This window comes from Triturus cristatus, chromosome 8, assembly GCF_964204655.1.
Source record: "Triturus cristatus chromosome 8, aTriCri1.1, whole genome shotgun sequence".
Taxonomy (NCBI): domain Eukaryota; kingdom Metazoa; phylum Chordata; class Amphibia; order Caudata; family Salamandridae; genus Triturus; species Triturus cristatus.
In genome coordinates this window covers 740,134,563-740,151,671 of record NC_140591.1, presented here as the reverse complement: position 1 = coordinate 740,151,671, position 17,109 = coordinate 740,134,563, and the positions used below count along the sequence as shown (strand labels likewise).

At 42.4% G+C, this 17,109-nt stretch overlaps 1 pseudogene; it reads right to left on the bottom strand.

The window, feature by feature from the left end:
* LOC146804997 (protein FAM234A-like) overlaps positions 1 to 17,109 on the bottom strand; it is a 112,422-nt pseudogene that overhangs the window by 81,512 nt on the left and 13,801 nt on the right.

Genomic DNA, 17,109 nt, shown 5'->3' with positions numbered 1-17,109 from the left:
AATAGCCGTTTGAGTTCCCAACTCCCTATATTTTCGCCCACTTCTGCCTCACACCATGATCTAACTTAGAAAACGTGGGGCCTATCTTAGCTCGTAAGATCTCCCATGGAAGAATCTCATCTGTGTCCACCAGATCCGACCACTTCACCAAACCAGCTCTCTTAATCGGAACCGCCAAGCTATCACTAAGGCAAAGAGTGGTCCACGGGAAGTCCCAAATAGGGGCAAAGTCGGAAAAGTATCCTATGTCCCATATGCGTCTCACTTTATGCCATGTCGTCAAGGCAGCCTTAAGTACCCTAAGACGAACACGTTTGAAGTACCTTGGGGCCCCAAACTTGTATAGGAACCCTCCTTGACCACTGCCACCTTCAGCCATTGCCATTTCACCCAGAAGCCTTCCCCACGTTGTTTCCTCTGGGATAGAAAGCAGCATCTTGATGCCCTTAAATTGGAAGGCCATTAAATACGAATTGATGTCTGGGAGAGCCAACCCACCTTTTAAAAGTTTTCTTCTTAGTTTTTTCCAGGACATCCTTGAACTTTTATGTCCCCATATGAAACTCCCGATTTTTCCCTGGATCCTACTTATGTTCTTTGGGGAAAAATTAAGGGAACTGCATTAAATAGGTATGTCAGCTTGGGTAACACACTCATCTTCACCAGATTGACCCTCCCATAGATTGTCAAAGGGAGCTTACTCCATCTGGCGAAGAGGTAGTCTATTTCTTTTTCAATTTTCCCCCAGATTTGTCAGAGGTATTTTGTTCAAGTCCTTAACAATTTTTATACCCAGATACCTGAATTCTTTGCTAATGGGGCCGCCTCTATAGTCGGTGTTCCAACACATGACTTCAGTTTTCGCCGAATTGGCGAGATAACCAGAGATCAAGCCAAACTCCTCCAACAGGCTTTCAAGCTGTGGAATGGATATCTCTGGATCACTAGTGTACACTATAACATCGTTAGCATACAATGCTATTTTACACTGGTAGTTTTGTGATTTAAACGGACTGATGGTATCATCCAACCTGATGGTTTGTGCCAGGGGCTCGATGTAGATGTTGAATAGGAGGGGGGATAAGGGGCACCCCTGTCTGGTCCCTCTCTGGATGTCAAAACTGGGTGTAAGGGAGCCACTCAGGAGAATATTCGCGGATGCTCCTTGATAACAATTCCTTAGGGTCTGCACAAAGATAGGTCCCATACCCATAGCCTCAAGGACCCCCCAAAGGTACCTCCAGCACACCCGGTCGAAGGCCTTAGCAGCATCTAAGACCACTACTGCCAAAGGATCTGCCCTCATCTCGGCCAAATCGATGTTGCGTCTGCTCCTGAATAGATCGCCCTACCATAAAACCCTTCTGGTCCGTATTGATCAGGCTTGGTGCCACTTTCGCCAGTCTCCCTGCTAGAATGCCCATAAAGATCTTATAATCGGCATTCAGCAGGGAGATCGGATAGTAAGAATCAGGCTTCCGTGGGTCCTTTCCTGGCTACAATATTAAAACGATCATAGCTTCCTTCCAAAATCTGGGTACCACTCCTAAGGTGGAATAAACTGAATTAAATAGGCTATGGAGTACCGGGGAAAGTTCGTCCGAAAGAACTTTATATACTTCATTGGGGAGAGCGTCCGAACCGGCGGCTTTTTTGTTTTTTGACCTGTTTATTTGATCCCTAATCTCTTTGATGGTTATGGTAGCGTCTAGAACGTCCCTGAAGGATTCAGTTAAAACAGGTAAGAATTTATCCCTTAGTCAGGAAGATATCATATCCTGGGAGGGATCCAGATTCTCCCTATACAAATCTGAAAAGAGAGAAATAAGGCATTTTTGCAATTCTTCGGGCTTACTAGATTTTCCACCACTACTATCGATGATGAGTTCATTGATATTAAGTTTTGAACGTTCAATCCTAGCCTTCCAGGCTAGTATGGCTCCTGCTTTTTCCCCATATTCGAAATTTTCCATATTCCTGACTTGCCATTGTGTCTTGCATTTTTGATCCAGCAAGCGCCTAAGGTCCTGCCTAGCCTCCTCCAAATTTCTTCCTACCGGATTCAGTTTTTCTGCATTCTCCTGATTGATGTTGCCCCTGTCAGTTCTAGCTCAGATATCCTACTCTCCATGGCCTGTAGTTCCTGAGTCTTTACTCGATTCTTAGAGCTTATTAGGCCATGTAGCATACCTCTCAAACTAGCTTTATATGCTTCCCAAACATAATCTATTGACGTGGAGCCTAGATTAAATGTGATTAAAATTCTAGAGAGGATGTTCTGATTGACTGAACAATTCCAGGGTCCGAAAACATTGATCTATTCAGTGTCCATCTTATTTGTTGGCTATTTCCGTCAATGGAATATAAAAATAGAAGGTGGGCATGATCAGATAAATGGGTGGGCAGGACAGACATATTGCAAAGGTTATCTAGAATTTCCCTGCTAACTAAAACGGAATCTATTCTAGAGTAAGTGATGGTATTTCTTACATTAAAAGGTAAATCCTTGGGCATCACCCTTCTTAGCCCTCCATAGGTCCATAGGTCTACCAAGTTTACATTCAATAACAAATTCTTCATAACCCTGCGTCCATATAACATGACTCAAGTTATATCTATCTTTAAAAAGATCAAGAAGGACATTAACATCATCTCCCATTATTAAGGGAGGATTCGCCGTGATCAATTTATCTTGTAGTTTACCTAAATATGTGGGGTCGCCTGAATTTGGGCCATAAAAAGAAGAACATGTCATCTCTACCCCCTCAAAATCCAATAAAGCCACGATCAATCTTCCTGTTTGATCCGACTGTACAGATTTAATCCTACAAGAAGTCCCTCTCTTCACCAAAATTGCAACCCAGCGACTATTTATTGTTTGCTGAGAGAAACAAAAACACTTTATCCAAGGAATTTTTGAAAAAATTGTCTGTGACTCAGTTGAGCTCAGGTGAGTCTCCTGCAGTGCAGAAGACAGACCTGTGATGGGGAGAGTTCTAAGTACTTAAAGATCAACGTTTGCCTACGCGGGCATCTCAAGTCATTCAAATTCCAGGAAATAAAACAAATTTTACACCCCCTTTTAATATTACCTACCATTAGCATGGGAACCCTTTGCTTGAATTATATAGCATTCCTTAAAGATCAAATAAGATGAGGTATATTTTTTTATTTTCCCCCCCTCTCTGCTCCCCACACTGTGCTCCCCCCTCCTTCTCCACCCCCCACCGTGACCCCTATACCACCCTATACCCTGAGGAACCCTCCCTTCCAATAGGCAACACCTATTCAGACACCGCCCCCAGGGTCTTAATTTAATAACATTAAATTATTAGATGCTTAGGATCTAGAAACCGAGCTCTCAAAAAACCTCTGCTTTCTCCTTCATTTCCCTCCCTCCTTCTCGTTTTGTATCTTTGCTATGAGGGTATCTACTTCATCCGTTGAACAAATCATGTGCTTGTGATTGTTTCACATCACACGTAGTGCAGCGGGAAACCTCAATTGGGCCTTGGCCCCTAGACTACTTAGCTCTGCCAACCTCTTCCCCAACTCCCACTGTCTTGTGGCCGTTATATACAAAATGTCGGATCTGATGGAGAAAGAGAAGGGAGATAAGTCTGAAAATGGGGAAGAAATGACCCCTTCCTTTACAGCGGCAGTCAAAATCAGCTCTTTGACTGAGTATGACAAGAAATTTACCAATATTTTCCGGGGTTTCTCTCTTCCTAGATTCCTTTTAAATGGGTCCCTATGGACTCTTTGGATTTCATGGGTTAGATCAATGTTTGGATGATCCTTGAGAACAGTACCTTTCAATAGGGAGATCAAAAAACCCCTAATATCCTCCCCCTCAAAAGCTTCCGGAATATTTAGAAGCTTCAGGTTGTTTTTCCTTGAGTGGTTCTCCAATTGTTCGAGATCATCCTTTAGTTCCTTATTTTGGATCGATCATTTTACCAAATGGTAGGTGATTGTCTCAATCGAATCTTTTAATTTGGGGATCTCAACCTCGATTGCCTCAGGCCTTGCAGTGACTTCCTCCAACTTCTGAGCCAGTACCTCACACGATGATCGAATAGCAGCCTGGTTCACTTCTGAAAGAGAGAACCCATTAGCCAACTCTGCTTGGTTTGTCTCTGAGACAGTGAATCTACAAGCCATCTCGTCTTTCATAGCCAAGAGAAGATCCGCTAAAGAGTGTGTGCTCGATGCTGTTGTTATTAAGTCATTGGGGGGCGGAAGGTGTACATTTTTACCGCTATTTTGGGGGCCCTGGCTACCCTGATCTTCCATTTGTGCCAATACCTGTTCCCCCCCTGTTCTGACTCCAAACCCTGCACTTGATCTTTCTCAACTCCACTCTTGCCCTGCCCTTGGTCTTGATCGTCCTGTAATCGCAGCACTGAATATCTGTTAGTAAGACTAATCGCTGGGTGAACCACCATCTCCGTGCCAGTAGTATTAGCAGAAGCTGGGGTCTGGGGCACCTCCGCCAAGTCCAACTGAGTGGCTTTAACTGGGGGCGCTCAGCCTTCACCCATTAATATCTCCCCCGTTGAACAGGTTGGACCCACGGAGACGGGAGCAGAGGCAGAGGACAGCACAGAAACCAATATAGATGTAGAAGTGGAGACAGATTCGGGCTTGAGCGTGCTCGTGGCCGAAAGTATAAACAAAGACGGAGACAAAGGAGTTGTCGACGACAGAGACATAACTTGGTAAAAGGTTTTCAAAGACGGGGTGATTCTTGATTTAATGGTTGGCGTTTTCTTATCACGGGGTTTCCCCTTGCCCTTGATCGTTTTAACTTTTACTGGGGTTACAAAACTGCTACTACATCCCCCTTGGTTGCACTGTCTAACTATCGTTCTGACTTCTGCTATGGGGGGGAAACTCGTGGGGGTATAACTGAATGGGTGATCGCTGTATTAGATGACAAATTAGCTGCTCTTGCACGCAAGGTATACCTACTTATTTTGGGGGGGAAGCACCCTCTTGAGCCCCAACACTCTTCTCCATACAAGAAAGAGGCATCCCAACCTCCACCAGTGAGACACTCCCCCGAGAGATCATCGGAAAACCACCCCTGCACAAAGTCCTCTCTCTGCCAATCACAGTCTCAAACACTGACCCACCCGCCAGCAGGTCGTCCACTAAGGGTCTAGAGGCCTTAAGATCTTCAACAGGGGCAAGTCGTGAGGACTGAAGCCCCCCTACCTGCACACCGTCCTCCGAAGACCACTCAAACCTGGAGCCTGGAAAAACCTCCGCAGCTGCACTGGCCCCCTCCTTGGTGAAGTGAAGCAGTAGGGAGACGAAATCCCAGCGCCTCCGCTCGAGCACGGCAACTCTCCACCTCCAGCGCGATGTCCCAGTGTCGGCTCCGCCCTCACCGCCAGGAACGCTGAAATCAGCCGGGTCAGACGGATCACCTCGCACAAGCATGAACGGGCTCCCCCGCATGTCCTGAAACAGCAGCAAAAAACAGGGAGAAGCTGAGGTAAATAACGAGAAGATATTTAAATTAACAATAAGCGCTCATATGAGCATCGGCTTCTAGCAACCCATATGGAACCCGAGGGAGCGAGACCGCGGCCGTTAGAATGCTGCCGCCATGTTCCTCCTCCCCTAAACAGATCTGGGGTCCTCGTTTCTCATCAGAAAATTGATTTTTTGGGACAGTACAAACAATGATTAAAAATGATTAAAAATGTCAATTGGATAAAGCCTATTGTTTAATAACCACTTTTTAAAGACTCACAGTCACCAAAATTACATTTTTTACCGACTTTTCCTGACTCTAAACACACTTTTTTTAGTTCCAAAAGTGATAATTCACATCCAACATTCATTTACTGTCAAAAGCTTAAACATTCAAAAATCTCCATTACTGACCATCTGGAGAAAATTCGACAGGTCCGCGGTCATTGTTTCCCATCAGAAAATTGAGTTTTTTGACTACATAAAATGATTCAAAAGGTCGATTGTATCATGCCTAATGTTGAATAACCCCTTTTTTAGGCCTCACATTGACCAAAATAGCCATTTTTACATACTTTTTCTCCTACTCAGAAGATTCTATTTTGACCCAATTTCGGGCAGGAAAATGATTCTAAACACACCTATTTTAGAAACAAAAGTGATAATTCACATCCAATAGTCATTTATAGTCAAAAGATGAAACATTCAAAAATCACCATTACTGACCAACTGGAGAAAGTTCGACAAGTCCAGGATCATAATTTTTCATCAGAAAATTTATTTTTTTGGACTGCACAAAAATGATTTAAAATGTCAGTTGGATCGTGCTTCATGTTGAATACCCACTTTTTAAAGCCTCACCATTACCGACCATCTGGAGAAAGTTTGACAGGTCCGGGGTCATAGTTTTTCATCAGAAAATTACTTTTTTTGGACAGCACAAAAATTATTCAAAATGTCAATTGGATTGTCCCTCATGTTGAATAACAACTTTTTAAAGCCTCACAGTGACCATAATTGAAATATGTACTGACTTTTTGTCCTACTCAGAAGATTCTATTTTGACTAATTTCAAGCAAAGAAATTTATCTAAACACACGACTTCAAACACACCGATTTTAGTTCCAAAAGTGATAATTCATATCCAACATTCATTTACTGTCAAAAGATTAAACATTCTAAAATCACAATTACTGACCATCTCGAGAAAAAACAACAGGTCCTGGGTCATTGGTTTTTGTCCGAAAATTGTTTTTTTCACTGTACAAAAAATTATTAAAAATGTCAATTGTATCATGCCTAATGTTGAATAACCACTTTTTTAGGCATCACAGTGACCAAAATTGCCATTGTTACAGACTTTTCCTTCTACTCAGAAGATTCTACTTTGACCCATTTCGGACAGACAAGTGACTCTAAACATACTTATTTTAGTTCCAAAAGTGATCATCATTCTTTTCTCCCCTAAAAACAGCTCGCTCACCATCCAATCCTGGATCTCGGACCTTACAGCTCTCAACTGCTCTCTCACCTTATCAAATTCAGTTAAATCCCTCGGAATTAACATTGACCAGAACCTTTCTCTTATCTCCCACATAAAAAACTCGGCCAAAAGCACTCTCTATCACCTCAAGAAACTAAAACCCTTCATTCCTGCTGATGACTTTAGATTAGCTGTCCAATCGCTGATCCTGTCTAAAATCGACTATGGCAATGCCATTCTCTCTGGTGCACCTAAAGTTGACTTAGCATCAATCAAATCTGTTCTTAGCCTTGCTGATAGGCTCATTACTGGCCTCAATTGGTTCGATCACATCTCCCCTACCCTTAAAGCCCTCAATTGGCTTCCCATTGAAGGCAGATCTTCCTATAAGACCGCCTGCATTATGTACAAAGCCCTGCATCAACACACCCCGCTGTACCTCACAGATAAACACCTCAAAGCGGGCTGCTCTCGAACTCTGAGGAGCTCAAACTCATTCGTTCTTGTACCTCCTCTGTTAAACAAGAAATCCACTCAATCACGCTCCTTCTCCAGAAATGCGCCTACCATCTGGAATGCTCTCCCTAAAGAACTTCGTTGCAACCCCTCCTACTTCAGTTTAAAAAAAGACCTCAAATTACACCTGCTCGACAAATTCTGGCGTCCTTAACCCTTTCTCTGGGCTCATATCCCAACCCGGTTTCCTACTTGATAGGAGCCTCCCTTCAGTGCTCCAAACGCCCTCTCCCCACCCCCTTTTCTTCACTTCTTTCTTTTCTTCTCCCGCTTTCTCACTCTTCCCTTTCTTAGGCTGATACACTTGATGTTTCCTTACCCCATGACAGCCTCTTGCTATTCTTACATCCTGCCCCCCTACTCTCTTCCCCCCCCTTCACCACGACAATCCTCTCTTCTCTTATCTTGCTGTTGAATATCGCAATTTGTTATTACCAGATCGTGTTAATTGAGCTGTTACCTATTGTTTTAATTTGACTTGTATGCTACCTCATTATATTTTTGGCTGTTTTTATATCTATCCATGTGACCCTTGTAAAGCGCTCTGATACCCTTGGGTCCAGCCAGCGCCATAGAAAACCTTTAAAATAAAAAAATAAATAAACCACTTTTCTAAGCCTCACAGTGACCTAAATTGCCATTTTGACTGACTTTTCCTCTTACTCAGAAGATTATACTTTGACCAATTTTGGGCAGGAAAATGACTTTAAACACACTTATTTTGGTTCCAAAAGTGATAATTCACAAGAAACAGTTATTTACAGTCGAAAGAATAAACATTAAAAAATCACCATTGGTGACCATCTGGAGAAAGTTCATTGTTTTTCGTCTGAAAATGTATTTGTTTGACTGTACTAAAAATGATACACAATATCAATTGTATCATGCCTACTGTTGAATAACCACGTTTTTAGGACTCTCACTGACCAAAATTGCCATTTTTACTGAATTTTCCCTACTCCGAAGATGCTATTTGGACCGATTTCGGTCAGGAAAATATCTATTAACACACCTATTTTAGTTCCAATAGTGATTATTCACATCCAACATTCATTTACTGTCAAGAGATTAAACATTCAAAATTCACCATTACTGACCATCTGGAGAAAGTTCGACAGGTCCGGGGTCATTGTTTTTCATCAGAGACTAGATTTTTTTGACTGTACAAAAAATTATTCAAAATGTCAATTGGATCATGCCTAAAGTTGAATGACCACTTTTTTAGGCCTCACAGTGATCAAAACTGCTTTTTTTACATCCCTTTTCTCGGACTCAGAGTATTCTATCCTGACCAATGTCGGGCAGGGAAACGACTCTAAACACACTTATTTTAGTTACAAAGTGATAATTCACATACAACATTCATTTACTGTCAAAAGCTTAAACATTAAAAAATCACCATTACTGACCATCTCGAGAAAGTACAACAGGTCCTGGGTCATTGTTTTTTGACAGAAAATTGATTTTTTTGACTGTACAAAAAATTATTCAAAATGTCAATTGTATCATGCCTAAAGTTGAATAACCACTTTTTTAGGCCTCACAGTGACCAAAACTGCTATTTTTACAGACTTTTTCTCGTACTCATAATATTCTATCCTGACCAATGTCAAGCAGGGAAACGACTCTAAACACACTTATTTTAGTTCCAAAAGACATAATTCGCATACAACATTCATTTACTGTCAAAAGCTTAAACATTAAAAAATCACCATTACTGACCAGCTCGAGAAAGTTCAACAGGTCATCAGAAAATTGATTTTTCAGACAGTACAAAAATGATTCAACATGTCAATTTGATCATGCCTTATGTTGAATAACCACTTTTTAAAGACTCACAGTCACCAAAATTGCCATTTTTGCAGACTTTTCCTCCAACATTGAAGATTATACTTTGACCTATTTCAGCGAGGAAAATGACTTAAACACACTTATTTCATTTCCAATAGAGATAATTCACATCCAACAGTCATTTACAGTCAAAAGATTAAACTTTCAAAAATCACCATTACCGACCATCTGGAGAAAGTTTGACAGGTCCGGGGTCATCGTTTTTCGTCAGAAAATAAATTTTTCTGGACAGTACAAAAATGGTTAAAAATGTCATTTGGATTGTACCTCATGTTGAATTACAACTTTTTAGAGCCTCACAGTGACCAAAATTGCAAATTTGAATGACTTTTTGTCCTACTCAGAAGATTCTATTTTGACCAATTTCGGGCAGAAAAATTACTCTAAACATACTGATTTTAGTTCCAAAAGTGATTATTTACATCCAACATTCATTTACTTTCAAAAGATTAAACATTACAAAATCATTATTACTGACCATCTGGAGAAAGTTCAACAGTTCCGGGGTCATTGTTTTTTGTCTGAAAATTAATTTGTTTGACTGTACAAAAAAGATTAAAAATGTCAATTGTATCATGCCTAATGTTGAATAACCACTTTTTTAGGACTCACAGTGTCCAAATTCTCATTTTTACAGACTTTTCTTCCTACTCAGAAGATTATATTTTGACCAATTTCGATCAGGAAAATGACTCTAATCACAATTATTTTATTTCCTAAAGTGATAATTCACATTCAAAAGTCATTTACAGTCAAAAGATTAAACATTCAAAAATTACAATTACTGACCGACCACCTGGAGAAGGTTTGAAAGGTCCAGGGTCATAGTTTTTCATACAAAAATTGCTTTTTTTTAACTGTGCAAAAAATGATTCATTATGTCAATCAACCTTGCCCAATCTAAGCAAATACTAAACATTTCTCTTTAAGCATTTTTCAAAAATTCTGGTCTTGCATTGCAGTTATAAGCATTCAGCTAGGGCTGTCGGGCAGGTTGCATGAATGAAATCTAAAACCAGAGGCCGTTGGAATAGCCAGTTCTGAGCAATTTCATTGCAGAAGAATCAAGTGTAGGTATCTATTTCTGTAGTGTAGTGGTTATCACGTTTGCCTCACACGCAAAAGGTCCTTGGTTCAAAACCGGGCAGAAACAGTCCTTATATTGTTTTGGCTGCAATGTTGATAGTTGCCGCTTTGTCATGGAATTGTCCAACTCTGAAGATTACTTTATGCAGTCTTGTTCCAAGAAAGTGAATTCTCTCCAAAACACTAAAGTAATCGGCGTGTGGATGTATCTGTTGATTCACAAACCTTGCTTTCAAAAGAGCCCTGCAATCGGTTCATTGCTCACCTAGAACAAGCATTAACATTGAGAATTGTTGGCACCACCAGGAATCTTATTTTAGTGGAGTGTTTCTGGCTTTGAGTGCAGAGGCCCTCGGCTCAATTCCAAGATGATCCTTCTCAAGGTGATGATTCAATTGCATTGTCACCTTTACGTTTAATATCAGAATCATTTATTTCCATTCGGTGGTGTAAGAATGTTTGCAACGGTATGGCGATTTTTCCAAGCCGTGCATGAATAAAAGCATATCACTCGCCTTTAGGTGTTTTTCTAATAAATTGATATTTGTATCTTCTTTCCTAGCCTTCATTTTTTACTGTCTTACAGGCTGCATATCAGTAGTAGTTCTTTATTCGGTTGTTAAAAACACCATGAAAGGATATATACACAATTCATTATTAAAAAAACAATTAAATCAGCATCATAAGAACTCTGTTAAAAAGAGAAATACATATTCACAAAAGAGGAACATAATTTCATGGCAATCACAATTTACACCTGTCCTCTAGTTGCTCTTAATCTCAGTGCGACTTTAATAAAATTCAATATGCAACACAAAGTCAGTGGATCGGCCGCCCGTTGTAAGAAAAGTAGCGCAGGTTTAAGTTGAGTCAGATTGGCCCTTTTCAAGATGTCAATTAGGAATCTCCGCCTCGGCATTGAATAAAAGGAACAAAAAAATACAAAATGAAGGGTGTCCTGCGGAGACACATTGTCTCAGCCGCAGGCACCCTTCTGCTCAATCGAAACAGTGTAGCCTAATGGCTCAGCTAATAAGTGTGGTAAAAGATTGAGCCTAAAACGAGATATTAAAAATCTGTCCTGCACTATGCGCATTCACTGATCCCTTAATCCCTTCTACTCTCATTCTACTTGTGTTTCTTTGGGCCAAGAACAGTCTTTTTATCTTGGTTTTATCCTGAACTCTAATTGCTGATGGGTTAACAAAAAAATCTATGTGGCCCAGGTTCTCCAGTTTGGTCTTAACATACTTAAGCCAGGGTACGTTCATGGATCTTTCTCTCCCTAAACAATCTGTCAATATTTGCCTACTTATCGCAGCTTCTGGGTTTGTCCATATATTGAGCCACGATAAAATAGGTCTATACTTGGCCGTGTCTGTGATATATGGCCTCCCTAACTCCTTGTGGGCAATAACAGCTGGAGTACTCTGGGGAATTTTTAGCACTGATCGCACAATTTTATTTTCCTCCCGCTGCAGTTGTTCTAAATCAACAAAGCCCCAGACTTCGGCACCGTACAGAGCTTTAGAGCAACAAATGGAGCTGTACAGGATCATTGCTTGTTCTGGAGACCATCGCCCTAACCTCCGCCCGTGACTAGTTATTGCACCATTTGATGATGTTAATTTCCCACATCTCTCTTCTACCAAGGGGGTAAATTTTAACGTCTCATCAAACAGTATGCCCAAATAGGAAAAGGTCTGTACCTTTTCCAATATATGGGTCCCAATTCTATGTGTAAACTTGGTTCGGGGTTTATTACCTACCATCATAACGAATGATTTGCCAAGATTGACGGAGAGATCTAAAGTTCCCATAAACTTCACAAAACCATTGATTAGGATCTGTAAACTTTTCGGGTGCGGGCTAACAAAACTGCATCATCTGCATAGAGCAGGACTGGGATATGACGCGTACCAACTTTTGGGCAATCAGTATTTAAATTAATCAGAGTCTGCTCTAGATTATTGATGTATAGTGAGAAGAGGAAGGGCGCAAGGATGCACCCCTGTCTCACCCCACTAGTGCACACGAAGGGATCAGTAAGTCCCCCTTCAGTGTTATAACGTGCCCTGGCTGTGGTGTCCCTGTGCAATTCCCTAAGTATGGTGATCAGGCCCTGGTCAATACCAAGCTGACTCATCATTAACCACAGCTTGTCCCTATTTACGTGGTCAAAGGCAGCCGCCAAGTACATGAACCCTAAATGAATGGTTTCATTAGTTGTTTTAGTGTACTTGGCGGCTAACATGTAAAGATTCAAACATTGATCACTAGTTGACCTCCCTGATCTGAAACCATATTGAATGTCCGATATGATGTTTTTTTCCTCGGTCCATTCAGTTAGTCTATTAAGGATTACCCTTCCCAAGAGCTTAACAGAGACATCAATCAGCAAAATGGGCCGATAACACTGGGGGTTGTCCCTGTTGCCCTTCTTAAAGATGGTAACAATGATGGCAGTTGACCAAGATCGTGGCAAACCAAACGTAATGGCAGCGTTTATCACCCTAGTCATGATCGGGGCCCATAACGCCACATTACTAATAAACAGGTCAGGTGGAGACCCGTCTGGGCCGGGTGCCTTGTTTTTAGATAATCCCTCAATGCCCTCAGTTATTTTTACTAGGGTGAACTCAACCAACTGCTCCTGTGAAACAGCACCTTCCTCCGGAGCAGTGGGCTCATTTCCATGATTATACAGACTCTTAAAATGGGAGACACACTGCTCCGGTAGGATGTTTGCGCCAACCTCCGGGGTGCGGCTATCATGAAAGCAGGGTTTGTTAATTATACTCCAGAATTTGGTGAGATCCCTTCTTTCTGCTGCCTCCCTTAAATCTGCCCACACTTCCCCCTGTAGTGCTAATTTTCTCCTTTTAACCTCGGCCTTGTATTTTGCTCTGCACTGGGTTACCCTATTTGGGTCCCTGGGCTTCTGTTTAAGGCAACTTTTTAGCTCCCTAAGGGCCCGTGAACAATCCTTATCAAACCATCTTGGTTGGTAGAGGGTATTTTTTGGGGTGCGTGTTGTCAAAAACCCCTCAACCAAACTAGTGATCCTCCCGAATGCATCTAATAGTTGTGGCCCATCAGTTCCAAGATCTAGACATTCTTCGATGGGCTGCTTCCCTTGCTCCATCAGGGCTCTATAAAATACGGCACTCTCAATTTTAGCCCACTTAAGTCGCCTTCCTTGATCTGTCGCCCTCTCGGCAATGCTCCCCACTACACATGTCCTGGGTGAAACCAGACACTGGAGTTCCATTATTAGAGGATTATGATCACTAAATGGGCTCCACTCGATCCCAACTGCTACAATCCTATGCTTAAGGGGCCTAGAGACCAAGATGTAATCAATGATTGACGAGCAACCTCTCCCTTTAAAGGTCGGGGGGAGGGTGCCATCACTCTCCAAGGCCATCAGGTCTATTGTATGTTCCATATCGTGGTTAATCAAGATCTTGCTCAGGTCCCTTCCTTCTAATGTATGGGCAAAATGAGGGCCTTTTTTAGGAGGGCAGCGTGACCAGTCTGAATTAATTGGGAGCAAAAATGGGAATAAGTGAGTATGTAAATCACCCATGATTATATTAAATGGGTACATTGCCCCATTTGTGTATGGGTATTCCTTGCTCAGTCTGGAGTCTAATACCCCCAGGGTATAATTTTCCTCCCTGCCATCCCCCGGGTTGTAAACATTATATAGGATCAGTCCGAGTCCCTTCCCCTCAAACCTTACAGCCTGTACATTGCGGGATGGGCTTACTATATTGGACCATTTACCTTGCACCCTTAAATCCACATACAAGGACAGACCTCCCATGGCTCTACCTGAGCTAGATTTTAAAGCTGGGATAAAAAAACATTTATAGCCCTATATGTGGAAGAAGCTATTATCAGTCACCCAGGTTTCCTGAAGCCTAATTACCTCGAATTGCTCTATTTTTCCCTCCATTCCTGGTTATTAACCCCTTCAGTGCCCGCCCCTTTCCCCGCCCAGTGCCGGCCATTGCATTAGCGGGCGGGGTCTATGACGAGCTGGACTCGTCATGGGCACAGCGCCACCGCGGCCCATGACGAGTCCAGCTCGTCATGGGCACTGAAGGGGTTAAACTTACTTGCTAAGCCAGCTGTATTCCAGGAGATAATATTTAAACCTCCCTCTAACTTATTAGCCTGACCCGTGCTTTGAATGTTTTCTTGAGCCCCATTTAACCCTTCTGAGGCCCTTAACACCCTTCTCGTTCCCTCATAACCATGGGGGGTTTCGCCTCTCTCCATCTCCCTTTTCGCCCTGTTAGGCTGCAATATGTCTCCATTAGGTACAATTAACTGATCAGCGGGCTCTTCCTTTCTTGCTTCCCTCAGTGTTACTAATGGGTCTGTAACAGACGTGTAACAATTAACTAAAGGGAAAGGATCCTGTAATGGGCTCGTCCGGCCCTCCCTCATGGCCACCGCGTTTGTGAGCTTTCCCTCATTTCTTTGCTGTGACAATGGGGCGGGCGAGTGAGTTAGTCAGTCATTATCCTCTAAGGACAACAAGGGGGTAACCCTGTTTCTCCAGCTAGCCAAGCCTCCTTCCCACATCCCTGGCCTTTCTCCATAATGTCTCTGGTTTAAATGAGGACTTGTATAGGTTCTCTCCCTTCGTCCTTCCTGATAACGTATTTCCTCATTTTGGGCTAACTGGCGTGGATAAAAATAATCCAGGGGCAGAGGTTTTATGTTCCCAGTGTAGTTTGCTGAGTCTTCTCTAAGAATATATTTTACTACACTACTGTCCCTGAAATTGATGATGATACAATTTCCTGTAATGTCTTTATGCCTGTTTCCAAGCCAGTTCACCCTTCTAACCAAGAGGATCTCCCCATCTTTCCCCTTAGGCAGCGGTTTATTATAACTCAACCAGTGTGTGATCTTATTTTTTAATTCCTGGTGAGACTCCTTCTGTTCACCCTTTAATTCTGGGACCCCCGCGAGGATCACCACTAGTGGGCATGCCTCTGGGGGTAAGTTAATCGTTGGAAGGGGAACAATGGGTACTATCCTAGGCATATTCGCCGACTGATGGGTCGCTTGATTTGTCTGAGTAGTATTCAGGGAGCTTAGTTGATCCCTTGGTGTTATGAGTGAACTCTGTCCCTTCCCTCCTTTATGCTGTTCCTTCTCCTTTACACTAATAGTCTCTATCTGCTGCATTGTATGGGCCTCTCGTGTTTGTATCTGTATAGCTAGGACTTGTCCCTCCTCTAAACTGTTAATTTGCCCCTCTACAACAGGGGCTCGATTGGGGCCGATGACATTAGTAATTGTAGTAGTATCTACCACTGGCCTATGTGCTCTATCCCTATTTTTCACTTCATTGATTAATTTATCCAATTTACTTACAAGTGGTTTGATCTGACCTACAATGAAAGTTTCCAAATGTGTTTGTAGGTCAGCCACTATTTGCGACATCCAAATAGGTGGGATTACGTGTTGTTTTGGCTCGACCTCCCTCCCTACCCCTGATTTGATTTTCGTGGTAGACGCGGCACTGCCAGTTCTAGGTCTCTTTGCTCTGGCTTTCGTTGGGCCGGCTTTGCGTTTCCTGCATGCCTCTGTTAGTGTACCCATGATGTAGTCCCCCGTTTCCCCCTCAGGGTTCTGCTGGACGCAAGGTAATTCCAGGGCACAAACAGGCACATGCATCAAGCACAAAACCGGTCGCAAACAGGCAAATTCTCAGAATCTGCCCCTTTGCGACCGGTATTTTTGCATTTGAGATGCATCATCCCAAATGCACAAATCGCTATTTAAGGAATCTCAAAATAGCGATTCCTTAAATAGCGATAGCATTTAAGGAATCCCTAATTGAGATTCCTTAAATGCAATGCATTACAGTTTTAAAAATAGCGATTTCGCTATTAGCGTGAGCAAATTACCATGAAGCTGGACTTCATGGTAATTTGCGAAAACTTAGAAAAATGCACTTATTTGCATTTTTCTAAGTTTCATGTTGCGCACACACATGCCCTTAGAGCATGTGTGTATGCAACATATGTGCAGAGTTAACATACATGGGTGCAATATGGTGTCATTTGGACACCCTTGCACCATCGAAATTGCGGGAGCAATTTGCGAGTACCTACTGGTACTCGCAAATTGCTCCCGCAATCTCTAATTCATTCCTATGGGCCTGGAGGCCCATAGGAATGAATGGGAAGACATTCCTTAATTGCGACTCGCAATTTGCGAGTCGCAATTAAGGAATTTGTGGGAATCGCTATTTCTTTAGCGATTCCTACATGCATAGGGTTTTGCTATTCCTTAGTTGCGATTCCTTAATAATCGCAATTAAGGAATCGCAAAACCCTATGATGATGCATGTGCCTGTAAGCTCTTGCGAGGGAGAAGGGGCAATATCCACGGTCTTGCAATCTAGCACCTGGATTGCATTTGATGGCTCAATCAATGGAGTGCGAGATAGGCGTCTTTCTCTTCGTTCAATTTCGCTAGAGACTGCCCCAATTGCTTTTTGTAGCATACGATCAATTGCTGTGGGTTGAGCAATCTGTGGGGGAAGCAATCTTCCTGTGAAAGTGACTTTAACTAAGTGGGCAGCCTAAGCTTAGATTTAGTCGAACGTGTTGTAACTGTGCCTGCCATTCTATCTGTGATATAACCTCAGGTCTTCAGGC